Source organism: Mchenga conophoros, linkage group LG17 (assembly GCF_057382185.1).
Source record: "Mchenga conophoros isolate Kocher_MC1m ecotype Shallow Benthic linkage group LG17, M_conophoros_male_GT1.1, whole genome shotgun sequence".
Lineage (NCBI taxonomy): Eukaryota > Metazoa > Chordata > Actinopteri > Cichliformes > Cichlidae > Mchenga > Mchenga conophoros.
In genome coordinates this window covers 7,472,577-7,489,491 of record NC_140542.1, presented here as the reverse complement: position 1 = coordinate 7,489,491, position 16,915 = coordinate 7,472,577, and the positions used below count along the sequence as shown (strand labels likewise).

The 16,915-nt window shown below is 38.5% G+C and overlaps 1 long non-coding RNA gene across 1 annotated transcript; it reads left to right on the top strand.

Annotated features, from left to right (window-relative positions):
• The first annotated feature begins 5,733 nt into the window (after window positions 1–5,733).
• LOC146555014 (uncharacterized) lies at window positions 5,734–15,068 on the top strand. Its single transcript, XR_014889146.1, has 6 exons — window positions 5,734–6,158; window positions 6,520–6,680; window positions 6,746–6,961; window positions 7,998–12,883; window positions 14,646–14,690; window positions 14,888–15,068. It is a non-coding gene; the product is annotated as an uncharacterized LOC146555014 (long non-coding RNA).
• Window positions 15,069–16,915: the final 1,847 nt, after the last annotated feature.

Here is a 16,915-nt window from a genome sequence, read left to right as displayed (position 1 = left end):
GTCAAAACATGGTTGATCCATGTTTCTATGAACACTGATTAATATATCAACAGCTCTGAAAATCCTTTTTTTTTTTTTAAAGTAAAGCAGAACAGGATCTCTGTATCTCTAAAAATCCCAACAAAACTGGCAATCACCTCTAAACAAATGGAAGTAGTTTATGGATCTTTATCACCTGCAACACCATGTAACACCTAGAAAATGAATGGGGTAAAACAAATAACTCGATTGATTCTTGCAATGCTTTTCCAAGAAAGTTTTATTTGATGTAACGGGTTTCCAAAAAAGTTTTATTTCAGGTATATAAACCAATACATTTGATTCAAGTAAAACAAATAATTACATTGATTCTTGTAAAGAGTTTCCAAAAAAAGGTTTTGACTGGCAACAACGCTCACCTGCTAAATCCAACAGAACACCACTGGGACATTATGTTTCACTCCATCTGACTGTGCAGGAGCTCAGTGTTGGGTATGGTAAATGGTCTGTTTCATATTTAGTGCTTTTAGACTCTTCCTGGTTGTTGATGTTTGTTTCTAAAGATGTTGTTGATGAGACTTTGCAGAAAGCAGCTTCACCTCTGATCACACACACACACACACACACACACACACACACACACACACACACACACACACACACTCACTCACTCACTCACTCACTCACTCACTCACTCAACTCCACTCACTCACCTGGAGGATCAACACTCAGGCTAATGATGCTGATGTGGTTATTGCTCTGGGGATTTAGCAGGTGAGCTAAATCATGTGTAACATGTGAATTTCCTGAGTGTGGCATTAATAAAGTCTGTGTCTATGTCAAAGCTGACGTTTAAATTCCTTTTTAAATTTACCAACATTTCTGATTTGCGGTTAAGACTGTGACATGTTTTCACCATTTGAAAGCCAGAAGAGTGATCACTCTTGAAGCCTGGTTGCTGCAGAATACTAGGACTACTAGTACTAGTTCTAGTACTACTGCTACTCCACAAAGCACATTGTTCAGGAATTTCACAAATTTGCTTACGTCTAATGTGTTGGCTTACAGGTAAACTTGTTTTGCAGGTGGATAGGATGAAAACTTCCAGCATCACATAATGTTTTCCGATCAGTAGGTTTGGAGTAAAAAAGAACTGGACATATATTTGTCTTCTTTGGGCTACTTTTATGTCAAGAAAGTTAACTTATTTAGAACTGTGATCAAGGATAACACATAAACCCTTGCAAATGTGATGGTAAAAGAGTCTAACATCTAGGTGTTACATGGTGTTGCAGGTGATAAAGATTCATAAACTACTTCCATTTGTTTAGAGGTGATTGCCAGTTTTGTTGGGATTTTTAGAGATACAGAGATCCTGTTCTGCTTTACTTTAAAAAAAAAAAAAGGATTTTCAGAGCTGTTGATATATTAATCAGTGTTCATAGAAACATGGATCAACCATGTTTTGACAGTGAGAGTGTTACATTGTGACAGTTTCCATAAAAGTCTGCAAATTCTCTGAACAGGTAGCCATGAAGCAGCCATTTTTTTTTTAAGATTAATTAAACTTAATATTATTTGTATGGCCATATCACAACAACAGCATAGCCTTAAACCAGGTTTGGAGTAAAGAGAACTGGACATATAGTTTCTTTTTTGGGTTACTTTGAAGTGAAGAAAGTTAACTTGTTTAGAACTGTGATCAAGGATAACACGTAAAACGTTGAACGTTTCAACATAAAAAGTGTACAAACTCCAGAAAAGTGGCAACTGAGGTGGCAAAATTGCAGGCAATTTTCACTTAAGTAGAAGTACAGCTGCTAGTGTCAAAAACACTCGAGTAAAAGCTTGATAAAGTATCGGGTCAGAAATGTGCTCAAATTGAGGAAGTCAAAGTAGTAACCTAACTGAACCTTGTGCTATAATAAAAAAATAAAATAATATTAGTAGATAGGACTACAAACTTAGTCTGGTGGTAAAAGGCACAAAGGCCTCAGGGGGACATTTGGCAGCCAGGGTTAGAGCTCAGACACCTGGAGCCTGGGGGTTGGGGCTAACAACACTGACTGGTAAAAGAATCTAACATCCAAGTGTTACATGGTGTTGCAGGTGACAAAAAGCCATAAACCACTGTTTAGAGGTTGTTGTGGAAGTTTTCCGTTTAATAAAGCCTGCAGACAAGCGATGAGCGGTAGCTAACATTCTTTAATCAAGACAAAGAACAGAAATCAAGCTTGGTGAGGGACTGCCATCGCTGGGACAGAGGGTGAGCAGAGTCTCTCACTGAGCCTAGCATGGCTCTCAGTTTTGTCTTTCCCGCAAAGAAAGTTTCACACTGCCTTGCTATCTTTTACAGTGGAGAAAAGACAAAAAGACTCTTCCTGTGGAGTTGTCTGCTTCCCCCCAACTTCCTTACCAGACCCCACTATCTGTTAAACTGTTTAAATGGAGTGTGAGGCAGACATGCTAAAACAGTGACCTAAAAGCATTACCAATAAACAATGGGATCAATACATAAATGAAAGAAATGCAGCTGATAAAAAAGCCATAAACTACTTTCATTTGTTTAGTGGTGATTGCCAGTTTAGTTGGGGTTTTTTTGAGACACAGAGAGTGAGAGATCCTGTCCTACATTACTTTAAAAAAGAAGATATTTTCAGAGCTGTTGATATATGAAGCTCTGAGCATTGAGTGTTGCATTGTGAGAGTTTCAGTAAAAAGCCTGCAAATTATTGCATTTATACTGGAGAGCAAAGAAAAATTAAATTCTACTTGTACTATGGAAAATCAGTTTCATAAAAGCTACATAAACAGAGCTGAAGAAGACTGCGTTTGTAAAACTAGCGGTAACGTGTGAGAACTATAAGTTATAAGACTGTTTCTGCTATCGATACAATTTGTGTTGTTAATCCTAAATGATTCACGGTGACAACATCATAAGAACAAGGTCATTTTACTCCACACACACACACATTTGGAAAATCACATAGTTTGACCATAAAAATTCCCAGAATAATTAGTATTTGAGATTGCTGAAGCAACATCACTAAAGAAAAATATCCTTGCATGTCACTTTCGTTTAAAAATATAAAAAATGTGAAGGTTTTTTTTTGTAAAACATAAAAACAACAAAACTTAAGACCTTAAGAATCTCCTTATGAATGTTGTGAATATCTAGATCATTGGTGTTTGGATTTGAGGGTCAACAGGGCGAACACTGAGGCTGGGTATTAGAAATACAACATGGCAACATGAGACATGTTAACTCTGAGAACACTAACATCTAGATTAAGGTGTGAGAGGTAAATACATAACAGAAGCTAAAAAGGAGTTGCTTGTCTCTAGATTAGTTAAAATAAATTGAAAATAAACTGATTTGAACACGTTTGATGCATTATACAAAAAAAGGTTCATGATATAGTTCACATGATCTAAGCAAGAGTGACTTGGAATCTCAAATGTTAAAGTACACTTACTGATTGTACTTTTACTACATGAGCTAATGTAGATGCTCTAAAAGCACGCTGGCTGAAAAAGAACCACACGTTTGGAGAAACTGTGCTGTAACTTCTCATACTGTGAAGTTTTCTGACAAAAGTGAATTGAAAACTTGTGCTGTACAGTTTACTAAGGGGTCCTTTGCTGGGCCATGTGCAATTACACAAAAGAACAAGTTAAATTTCACCATAACACTGACTGGAGAAAAGCCAAATTGGGATTCTAATTGACATTACAACTGAAATCAGTGCTGTGATAGTTAGTTTAAGATCACAACCTGATTTAAAACACAGTCTAACATCAACATTCTTGCCCCTGAAAATAGGTCAGGGTGGCCGAAAAATGTACTTTAAAAATGAGATTTTCTTTTTGTTTCATTGGAACAGTAAAGTACCATTACAAAGAAATGAGTACACCTTTGTAGATATCACTGATATGGAGTTTTTCATGTTTTACATACAGACTTTCTCATTTAAACCATGGTGACTTAAAAGTTTAGCAGCAAGACACTTGTTTCCTTTGTTCCATCAAACATTTCTTTCAGCCATCTGTGTTTATCAGAGCGATATGTGACTAATTTTTTATTGAATCACCAGAAAGTACACAAATACAAGATTAAATATTTTATTTATTTATCAAAGATACATAATTACACATTGATACAATGAATAAGGTGTCTATAAAAATTACACATGGTGTAAGAAAAACATTATAACATACAAATAAGTGTTTTAAGATAATCTGACATACTTTAAAAGCATAAGAATAAAAGTTTTTTTTTTTTTTTAAATCATGTTCTTTGATGATCACATTACATGTATCACATTTTTTAAAGCATAACGTAGGGTGTTCACAAAAACAGTTTTATGATTACTTTTTCCACAGTGCTTGTATGCCTCTTGCAAAACTGTACTTATCACCATATGACATAATAACTCACGATTATGCAAGACCAGCCATGAAATGTCCGTCGCTTCATTACAATCATTTGTCCCCGCTGCTGCCCTCAGACCCAGTCTGTGGGGTAAAATTGCTTTTTTGGTGTGTGTGATTTTATGTGATTGGCAGCGGGGCGCAGTGAGGCGGAGTTGGTCTAAGGGGGGAATTTTCAAACGAGGTAAGCAGCGCATTCGGGAGCAGAGCGGGGAGCGAACAAGCAGGAAAAAATTGTGCTCTGCAAGAAGTTGTGGATCGGAGATTAAGAGCGAGGTAGAACTTAGAGTGTGGGTTGAATTTTAGAGCTTGCTAGTAAGAGGGAAGTTTTTGAAGGAAAAAAGACTAAGGATTTTCCCTGTTATCGAATATAAGGTTTTTGGGAATAGAGGGGTAGCTAACAAGTTATTGTAGGGTTTTGGAGAAATCGCGGAGAATTTTTTAAAGGAGTTTTGGCTTTGTTTGGCTGAGCATGAAGGGATCCGCGGGGTGCTGAATTTGAGAAAAAAGACTAAGGATTTTTTCAAGATTTCTCCTGTTATCGAATATAAGGTTTTGGGAATAGAGGGGATACCCTAACAAGTTATTGTAGGGTTTTGGAGAAAACGCGGAGGGTTTTTTAAGGAGTTTTCCCTGCTTATGTATCTAAGGAGGGTTAGGGTTAGGGGATCGCGAGTTTTTTCTGAGTATGAGTTTTATTCTAAATCTACAAATGCATATAAATCGAAATAAAGTTTTCCCCCAAGGCATGCAGCATGTGTTTGTGGACATACTGAACGTTACAAAAGCACAAGTTTAACTAAACAATTTTAATATGGTTTAATACATTTTTAAACACATGAGCACGGAGCCCGAGAGAGCACGGTCCGGAGACACGGGCGCGCCCCCGCGCGCCCAGACACACAGCCTCGGGCGCGCGCGGGCGCGCGCACACACACACACACTGACCCGCCACCAGATGGCGTTTTTTGAGCATAAAAAAATAAAAATTAATTGCTTAAAGAAATAAAAGAATGCTATTTTGATATATAAGAAACTTTCTAAATAATCAATTATATTTTTATGAATATCATATTTTTATGAATATCATATTTTTATGAATATCATATTTTTATTACTTAATTACTTCCTACTTCCGGAGCTCATGAATAATTAATGACCTGTCAGTTTGACGAGAGGGGTATAATATCACTCTCTACTGTATATTACTGTAATAGTAGTATTCTTATTGTATATATGGTATATCTTATTCCTCTGTCTCTCTTGCTGCATTGAGTATGTGTATGACTAAAGAATTTCCCTCGGGATAAATAAAGTTCTTCTTATCTTATCCTTAAGATTTGTACAACAAAGTATTTTCAGTTTTAAGCTGGAAGAATGGGGTTTTGCACAGCTTATCATGTTAATGCAAGGAAAAAAGGGCACGTAGCGCATCGGTGATGTGTTCACTAATATAGAACTAAAATGTGTGTTACCTTAAAATGAGCAAATCCTTTGTCACAAAGTTGTATATGAATACTGCTCATTGTATAAATTCAGTCATTTTAAAGTCTATCAAAAACAAGTCAAATCCTGACAATATTAATGAGACGTTTCTAAAATTCTTCTACACAGATGGTCTGAATTTGTGAAGCGAGTGGTATCGCTCTCCGTCCCCGGCAGTCGGCTCCTCCTTGTTTTTTCTAAGCCACGATTAGGCTCGTTGAGAGCAGGCATGTGCATGCAGACAGTGTTTGTTTTTACATCTGGTGGGTAACGTCCCTCCCTATATTTTTGGAACAGTACCTCTGAAGCTTGATTTAGATTTCTGCAGGAAATTTACGTTCTAACTTCAGATGTAACACCTCTTAACACTAAACCGGTCCATTCCACGCTGTTGTTTCCAGTTACAGCGTATATTTCCTGCTGAAGCATATTTCAGGCATAAGACAGAAACATTACAAAAATATACACCTGCAGGCCACTCTATTGTCTTTATTTGACTAAATGCACTAAATTGCTGCCACAAGCTTTTGAACACATGTACCTAATAAAGTGGCTGGTGAGTGTAAGAGTATCCTCAGTCCCAGCTTGGATAAAGACGTGTCTGTGTGTCTTTGTTCCCTGCAGTAGTGCCCTCTCCAGCTCAGTCATCATCCACATACCCCAGGACACTGTCCGAGCCAAAGAGATCATCGCCCACGTCAACACGCAGAAGACTCAGGTCAGCTATTACGCAGAGGCTATCTCAAGCTGCCAAAGACCAATCGCTCGCCAGTCTGGCTGACAAGGTACTAAAAGTGTTTGACGTTACGTGGGGACGCTTCATATTTCATTCATACCCTCTTCCTTTCAGACCCGTCAGCTGGTGACAGTGTGCGGCTGCAAGCTGCTAGCTTCAGCTATTTAGGCCCTGAACGCAGTACGGGGCGAGTACATCGCAACCAAAGCTTCTCCTTCCGCTGAGTCTGAACAAGTAGTGCTCCGCAATGACCAGGATACGCTGAGAGCAAAGTACAGCGGTCACAACAGCCAGTCGTCACTGCACGTGGACTGGCACGAAGAGGAGTGGGTGAGTTGATCAGCAGTTATTGGCTGTTTTCTGATTCCAGATTTTTTATTTCTTTAGCATGAGAACAGACAAGCTTAGTTTCTTGGCACACATTGTGGATACAGCTTAATATCTTAACTAGACTCTGAACTCTGTTTTTCTTTTCTTGTTGCTTCTTCTTCTTCTTGAGTCATCCCTCTCATGTTGATTTCCAGCTCAGGTCACTCCTTACTTTTAAAAAGTTGGAGGATTCGTGAGCAGATTTTTCCTTCACCATATCAGCTGACTTTATTCTAGAGAAAATACTCTTAAATGACTCTTCTTTAAAAAGTGTTCAGTGTTTTATGTCTGGTCCGTGTGTCATCTTTGTCTTTACAATGTTGCAGCAATACTGTAGTAATGATATGATATGATATACCTTTATTAGTCCCACAAGGGGAAATTTAAATGTTGGTTTAGTGTAAGCTCAGCTTTTTAACTAATGTAAGAAGTGTTATGACTGACTCGTTTTTAATACCTAAATCTGGCCTCAGTGCACAAACCTAAATGAATCGGTACATATGAAAGCGCCCAAGTCACAAGCTGTGTTCAAGGACATGGATAAAACAAAAAGGTTCAAATTTGTGCACAAAAACCCCACAAATCAGTGTCACTGTTTTAAAATCTGCTGCGAGACCGCTCTAAATGTCAGCTTTTTCTTTACGTAAAGACTGGGGTCTGTAACATATCAGCTCGTTTCTTATTTATTAAAGAACATGCCTGACACCAGGCTTTTGAGTTAACGGCTCCATTAGATCTCTGCAAGTATTTTTAAGTATTTTTAGGTTCTTTCCAGCAGGATTTGTGGCTAGTTCTGGAGCTTGACCCTAAAAGATTTCAGTGTGTCGGTGCTTCTGCTTTCCCTGTTGTCCTTCTGTTCCGTCTTTTTTTCTGTTTCTGTCAAATTTAAAAACAACTGCACTCTGAAATACACACTCTTTGCAAGATGTTGTCTAAACTAGTGGTTAGAAGGCATATTTGTGTTTGGTCTCTGATGGTTTATTTACACTTTTTGCAGGCCACGCCCACGGACTACAGAGCCACGATGAGCAACAAAGCCAAGAAGTCTATGGACTTCCTGCTGATGCAGGACACCGCCCCGACGATAGCCACGGACGTGTCACTGCAGTACCGCCTCGACATCGTCTTCTGCCAAACGGTCACCTACACATATTTTAATTATTGAATGTCTGAGCTGATGCGTTTATCCTGCAGTGACTCAGAGTGAAGGAGAAGGCCAAGAAGAAGTGTAAATATCATAAAAGCAAGGAGTTCAGAGCTCTACGACTTAGTGTCTTTATGGTATTTATGTGTGTAATGGAGACCAGGGGTTCCATTACCCTTACTTGTATTTTTATTAATTGACTGACTGATTTGTATTTAAAAACCATAATGAAGAAAAACACACACTGGTTGATTGTGATCTTTATTAGGTTTTTTGGGTTGTTATTTAAGTGACTCGTGAAAGGTGAAGAGACAGGGGGACTGGCCATCCTACCTGTGTCAGGAAAAGAACCCGTGTTAGAGCTGTTCACATTTAAACATTTGTCTGTAACCTAAATTAGCTGTATATGTAAAAAGAGAAGTGTTAACAGTACTCACTTTGTAAAGAGTAAAAGCAGCTCAATCACCTGCTTATGAGCTCCTGGAGCAAACCAATGTGCCAGGCTAGGGGAGTGTGTGTTGGAGTGATTTTGTTAAAAGTTGTCATTATTGTGCTTGGACCTTGTCTTGAACTGTATGTTCAGATATTTTTCTGTTCCTCCCCCACATGTAGGATGTTGGGGATGTTACTAGCTATAGTTTTCAACTGCAGGCCCAATCTATGTAAGATTCTGGTTTCCTTATTTGGTAAGGAATGTTCACTTCCTGCCCTTTACAGTATGGGCTCACCATGTAAATGGTGGACTGTTAAAGAGGTTAAGCCATATACGAGGTTGAGGGGAGATACCCTTTTATGACTAGAGATGCGGTTAAAACGTTTGTAACCAGGAAGTCACGTATACAGACACACATACACTCTCTCACACACACACACACACACACACACACACACACACACACACACACACACACACAGTGCCTTAGCTTTTACCACACAACATATGGGGTTTACAATGGGCGGTTGTGTAACTGTTTTCATTCAATAAAAGGCTGGAGTTGGAGTTGTCTGAGTTTGGGTGTAGAGCTTGCAACTCTGAGAATCTGACCAGGCTTCCCCTGCACAAGTAAAAACCAATCGAACTCTGATTGTCTTACTTTGTTCTGAGTCAGCGAGGGCTGAAACCTAACTGTGTGGTTAAGGTGTTTTAATGCAGCGGTCCCCAACCGCCGGGCCACGGACCGTCGTTTGGTCGAGAGATGAGGCTCGGGTGTGAAATGTATGGTTTTCAGAGTTTTTATCGTTATTTTGTTATCGTTTTTATCGTTAACTCTGTTTTCCTGGGTCTTTCACGTGTGTTATGAATAAATCTTCTTTTTTTCCGGTACCGGTACTAGTTTTATTTTGTTGTATTTATCTGTGACACCTTAAAGGCCGGTCCATGAAAATATTGTCGGGCATAAACCGGTCCGTGGCGCAAAAAAGGTTGGGGACCGCTGTTTTAATGTATATAGAAGAGACTGAAGTTTATATGTTATGGAATTATTTATAGGACTTGTTCCAAATCTTCATATGTCTATGATGTGTTGGTTATATTGTAGTGGTTTTCTTATGGGGAGGGTTTTGTTTTCCTTTGGTTTGCTGACCCCCAGACTTGGTCTATTCCAGATGCTCACCTGAATCAGGTAGAGTATGACAGGAAGCCATTTGCTTTTCAGAAGGGTTGGATTCTTTGCTGTATCACCATGTGTTCTCATTAATAAAGTACATTTTACTCCAGTCTCGTGCTATTTTAGTGGAAGTGACCCATGACCGTCGGCCAAAACTGACAATATGACTATTAAAAGTCTGAGTAATACTGTAATTTTCTGCTGCTCATTCCTGTGCAACATCCCATTTGGCCTCCCGTCATATTTCTTTTCAAGATTTTCTTATTTAATCACTAGTGTACATATATTTATATTTATAGATACATATATATTTAGTCATCTTTTCTCTTTTACCACGTCTCTCTAATATTTTGCTCTTTACTATTTTTCTATTTTTTATTTTATTATATTTTATTATATTTCTACTGTACCATGCTGCTGAGTGACTGCTGCTCGTCAAACACATTTCATTGCAATGTTGACCCTGTGCTAACTTGCATATGACAAATAAAACTGAAAACAGTAAAGGCAAAGGGAACACATCAAGTAAGGATTTCACACTCCCACTCACAACGGCACTTTCAAAGCATAAAGCCAAATATTTCAAAATTTCATTTTGAGGCATTTTTAAAATGAATGTGTTTGAGTTTCATTGCTCCAAAGCAATGTTTTCATATAAGCAAGACAACAACCAGTTTGCAACCATGTAAGTACAGTCCTCTATTGTAAACAGACGTGTTGGCAATCTGTCTGCGTTTATAAATTAGACAACAGTTATTTGCAGATCTTCATCAATCTGCCTGAGAGTGATTGCAGTCGGTCTGAGTTGGACTGCAACTGTTTTGAGTCAGGTTGCCTCCAAGGAGGCAGTTTATTATTTTCCTTTCCTAGTTGGAGAGATGGCTGTTGTTTTGTTTTTACTGTAGTGTGCTGGGCCATTAATGGCTCAGGGGCTGCAGCGTATCCGCGCCAACACCTAAGGCCAACGTGGAATCACCGGTCAGACTAACATAAAGAAAAAATCTGTTAAATTACACATTTGTATTCATTAAGTCACAGACAATGAAAACAAGCAGAAATCAAGATGTAATATTTTTATAATTTTATTGATGTTAAATTAAAGTCCCAGCTTAGTTATGTTGTCAGTGCAAGTCACTTCAATCTGTATAGCACCAAAGGAAACAATGGTGTTTTCAAGGTGCTTCACACTGTAAGGTAACAACTTACAGTATTAAAAAGAAAACCCCAAAAGAACAAACCCCTCTGAGCAAGCACGAGGCGACAGTGGGAAGGAAAAACTCCCTTTTAAGAGGAAGAAACCTTCGACAGAACCAGGCTCAGGGCGGGGTGGCCATCTGCCGCGACCATTCCTGGGGATTTCAAAAATGACTTGATCTGATCTAAATGTAAAACTAGCTAATTTAAAGTGTCCAGTGAGTTTTAGAAAATATCTTGCTGTTGATATCACGATGTCACTATAAAGGGGAAACTTTGTTTCCTCCCTTAAACCTCCCAAAAAATGCACGCACCGATGAGAAGCACTTAGATATGCAACTTGGTTCTGTGAATATCTTTCTTTTGAAAGTTTTAACAATATCTTCATCAAGATCTTGGACGTTTAATTGCCAGAATGTCACAATAACCGCTGCATGCTTCCATCTTTTACAGAGGGATTTGAAAACCCTCTCGCTGAGTTTCTTGAACTTCTCTGGGGGGATTTTGTCGTATTCTGCCCTGATTTCAGTCCAGATTTTCATGGTAAGCCGGTTGGAGATAGCTTCAGCATCTTCAATGATGAAGACTGTGCCTGATTTTTTTGCAACCCGGGAAATCAGTCCTTCCACAAAGCTTTCCACTGAAAGTCTGCATCTTTCTTTCTTTTCATATGATTCCAGTCTATCGATAATTGTTACTGCCAACAGGTGTTCTTGGAATACTGAAGTAGTTATGATATTAAATATTGGTTGTCCCATTAAATTCATTGAATCCTCCTCCCCACTCCTCCCCAATGATATTAGTGACACTTTATGTAATTTGTCACAAATATCAGTGAAAATGGCATTAGCAATGCAGTCAAAATAATTCTGCACTTTTCGGTCTAAATGCAAATCCATCCACTTGAATTTGTCCAAGAGTAGATCCAACAAACGTTTTTGGTGAGAATGAGGGCACTTTAAAAGTTTACCAAGCTTTGAAAGCACAGCCTGAATTAATGTCTCTAACCACCTTTCAAAGTCTAAGGTGTTTTCAGGTGGCTCACAGTCTACAGAAGATCTGTGATTCTGTATCTTTTTATATGACTCCGTTTGACTTATGTTTGTTAACGGTGGGATGCTGGCTTCATGTTCAACACAGGATTTCTGCTGCTGGGGATCTGGAATTGGATTGTTTTCTGCTTTTGCAGCACTGTGTTGGTCAGCATTTTGACAGCGTTCTTCTGTGTTAGCTGTTTCTTGGCTGTTAGCATCTATATTCTGTGCTGTATCAAACTCCTGCTCAGCAGAATCGTCCAAAAATTTCACAGGTGACAAAAACGTTTTGCCAGTGGTGGTGTGGACAGAACAGTTTTGATGTACAGGGGAGTTCTGGGAAGACCTCAGTGGTGATACTGCTCCTGACTGTTCACACAGGTCCATTACGTCCTCTACAAAACCTGCAAGCCGCTTAGCGGTGAGGCAATCCGGATAGCCTGAGGTAAGCTCTTCCCACTGCTTGTACGAAAAATCACTGAACAAGTTATTCAAGAGGGATACTAAAGCATGTACTGTAGAATTATCCCGATTGGTCTGAACTGTTTCATCATTTGTCATTGTGTTACAGTTTGAGCTTGCCATTTCACTTTTTTGTTTTTTATGCCTAAAATGTTGTTTTGTGTTAAACTCCGTGTTTGAACGTTTAAAGCGCTGCTGTCCCGCTGTATGAATGCGTTTCAACTGAACAGCCAGGTCTATATATAAGGTCGGTTTCTTTGTAACGTCACCAGTCAAAGGACTGGCCCGGCTCGTCATAACGAAAGGGGGCGGGACAAATCTGTTGCTTAGCAACTGAAAAAAAGGCACACCGCGCTGAATGCTACATCCGTCCTGCGACGGTACACCGCCTCCGCACCACCGTTTAAACATGAAGTGTGGATGTTAGAAGATCCCAAATATGGTGAGCTACTGGAAAATTACTCACGTTTTTGTTCTTGAGAGTGAGCGATAATAAGCGACATTTTATTGAGAAATTACAGTAGTCTGTCTGTTTCTCTTCATAGCTCTTTTCAAAACACGGTTACCTTTGGTTTGTTTGGCTCGCAGCTTAAAACGTAGTTTCAGTGTTTTTGCCTTCTGTGATTAATTCTGGTTTGCCTGCTTTATGGAGCTCAAACCAAGGCAAAATTGAAGTATCAGTATTTAAATGTAAATAGACTCAAACTAGGAGTGGATCAAAGGGGGTCCTTTCAGGTGCCAAATCTCCACTGCTAACATTTTATGCATGTTTAGCTTAATTGTAGAAAAGGTGCTTGTAATAATGTTTGGGTGAATAGGTGAATGAGGCATGTTGTATAAAGCGCTTTTTAATGCACGAGCAAAATACAAAAACCCTATATAAAAAGCAGTCAGTTTACCATTTATGTATTTGTTCCATTGAACGCTTCTGTGAAAATCAATTTGATACTTGTTCAAATAAAAAATTTGAATCGATTAGTTGTTTTCTCAACATTTATTAATCGACTATATGCAGAAAACTGTGACACTGTGGAACCCTTATTTTAAAGACCTCGTAGTTTGATAGTTTGCTCCCTGACCGTGGTTCTGCCAGAGGGTGCTTCCTGTTAAAAGTGAGTTGTTCCTTCCCACTGTATTGAGGTTTTTTCTTTTTAATTGTAGACTTTCTACCTTACAATCTATACCACCTCGAGGAGAATGTTGTTGTGATTCAGCTCTGCATAAATACAATTAAATCGAATTAAGTGGGTTCAGCTAATTTGTGAAATAAATGTGAGTGACACGGTAAGTAATAGCCTGCATGTAACTCATTGTAAGAAGAGCAATATCGCCCCCTCCTGGTTCAACTTTTTTTTCTTTGCAGTAATCTTTCCAATAATAATACATATGCACTAACCTCATGCTTGCTGTTAACAATAGCCTAAAGACATAAAATCAAGTTTAGTTTTTTCTTTAAGTTTATGTTTTTTATATGGTTGGCATTTATTTTGTTTCTTTTTAATAATTATATTGATTCTATTGATTGTTTGCCAAGCACTGAGGTCTCTGCTTAGACTGTGCTACTGGGATCACTGATTTAAAAATGAGGCAAAAGCACCAAAGTTGTGCTCAAAAACAGTACAGTGAGCTACAACCTGTTGCTGTAGTAATTCTAACACACTTATTGTTTTTAAATACATACATGTTTAGTTTTTTTAAACCTAATTATATAATTTTTTTTGCAAAAGTGTCACCTAAACACCCAAATATACGTAATTCAAAACTTACTTTAATTATTACCCATTTGGCTGGTAACATGGACCCAGTCTGATGGATAGTTACTGAACAGATAGTCTTTTCTTTAAAGGCTGCAGTCAAAGCAAATCATTGTAAAAACAAGACAAGTCAATAAAAAACAAGTAATAACTATAATATTAAACTACAATAGAGAGAAAATCCAGTAAATATAATTATATTATGTAAAAAAATATACAAATATTTACCTCTAATTTAAAAAGACATTACAAGGGTACTAGTTTCATTTTAATCTAAACATAATCTAAATTGACACTAAATCAGTTTAAATATTACAGCTGAAGGTGATTTTAATAAATGTACTGCTGCTTGACTTTGTTTTACTACTGCAGTATAATTTATCATGTACAAAAGCTCCAAATGTTGTTTCTCTGACTTAATGTTCTGATGACGTTTGTGTTATTTTGCAGGAAATAGTCAGGACCCAGATGAACCTGTGCTGGAATTCAGTGTGGGTGAGTAATATGAGCATTTATGAAGGCTGTCCATGACCCGTAATTAAATTTAGCGTCATTAGTCTTATTTTGTCTCTCAGTGCAGGTATGTAATGTGACAAAACCTCTAATGATCTGATATGTTTGGGATGGATGGGCTGTGAATTATATAGTGAATTGTCTTATTTTGTCGCTCTGTGCAGGCTTTCTACTTACAGGGTGGTGGGTCTCAGAGGACAATTGCTACCCCTGTTGAAGTGAACAACGTGTGGAGTGCAACTGGCTTTGTGGCATAGCTGGCTCTGGCCTTGGACTGTGTGTTTTTACTTTGTACCTAAATGGGACACTGGACTTTTAACTATTATTCATTGTGTTTATAAATAAAATTTTAGAATTTTATTGACTGTCATCTTTTTGCCCACGGCGGAGACGGTTGGTCAGACCTAGAATCTCTTTATGTGTGTGTGTGTGTAACATCAGCAGGGTTTTGCATAAAAGAGTGTGAGCAGGTCAAAAGGTCAATTCATTTATTGTAGTTTTATGGCAGCACCTTCTAGTGGCCTTGAAGCAAACAGTCTCCTAACTAAGCCATGGCATCTCCGGTCTCTCCTACTTTTGTGTGCTGTGCTGGAGGAGCAGCATTGGATCTAGTGATACTGAGTAAGCTGATTAGGACCGGCCTGGAGAAATGTGGTTTGCATGAAGTATCAGGAGAAAAACAACCTTGTATTGTAAAATAATAATACACGAATAATAAATACTTTTCATGACATTCAGATTTCTGGACTCACGAGTTCATAGAACATTAATGTTACGAAACATTGAGATAAGTCTTAAAACTACATTGTATACTTATTATTTATTTACTTTAATCAGATTTGACTGGTATTTTTAAACATTAAGTTTTTGTTCCTTCAACTATTGTATTTAAGCTTATGACTCACTCACAGTATGTTTATATAACTGTCTAAAAAACAGTGAGGATGTGGCCGCAGTGGCTGAGAAGCAAGAAGTTTGCTTTTTCTTTTTTTTTTCTTTTTTTTAAATTGGGAAGCATAAATGAACATACCAGAAAACCCTGCACGAAGGAGCCATATTTGTTTTTTGTGTGTGCATAAGATGAAGCTTTAGTATTATTACACATATGATAATGGTGTTAGCATGCAACACACAAACTCAAGTGGTGTTGCCAAGATAGTTGCTGACTGGCAAGAAACTTCTAGAAGAAATCTGGTGACAGTCCAAAGCACAAATGAACATGTTTAATACTCGTGCAAGACCCTGTGGGAAGGTGCCAGATTGCTGTATTTTGTGTGAATCAGGAAAAGTGCACGGTGATGACTAAAGCTTATAAAACATCTCTCTCCTTATGTGTGCATATATGAGAAAGAAAATTCTGCCAAAGCAACTTTAGCTTCTTGCAAGCATCAGTACACAAAGGATGCTAACACAAAGCTAGCCAAGAACCAAGAGTGATTTTAAAGTTGAACGTATGCCGACCCCAGCAGCCAAAGGGAGCTCAGGGGAGAGCTTCTTGGGGTCCAGTGATGTGTCCTGAAGAGACGACATGAGCTCTCCCTCCTGTAGGCCCACCCCAGCAGTAGGTGCTGTCTGTCTCATTCCGAGTTAACTGCTACTCCTCTACATCTAAACGAGCCAGTTGAGGAGGTTCAGGCATCTGACAAGGGTGCCTCTTGAGCGCCTCCTGGGTGAGATGTTCCAGGCATGTCCCACCAGGACAGACAGGACACACCCAGGACATGTTGGGGAGATCACAGCACTCAGCAGAGAATGCCTCAGTGTCCCCCAAATAATGGAGGAGCTGGCTCGGGAGAGTAAGGTCTGGGTCTTCTCTGCTTATGCTACTGCCACCGAAACTAGACACCAGGTAAGCTCAGAAAAATGAACAACCTGTTTAAATAAAGGTTAATTTAAAAAAAATGTTTGTCATTAGCTAGTCTGTGTACATGTACTTCTTCTCCAGTGTTGAAAATGTTAAACTCACAACCTGCACATTTTCTGGTTGCATCATCAAATAAATACCCCCAAAAGTAGTCTGAGTACTTTTACACTGGTTTTATGCTGCGATATTTTCAAAGTCTTTCACTGAACACATTCAGTCACACATTGTTCATAATTTATTGGAAGTTTATTGTTTAATGTCCTGTCTAAATAACTTCAGTCACCATTTGTATTCATTAATGAATAACTGACTTCTAATATTAAAAGAAATAGAAACTGTTGTG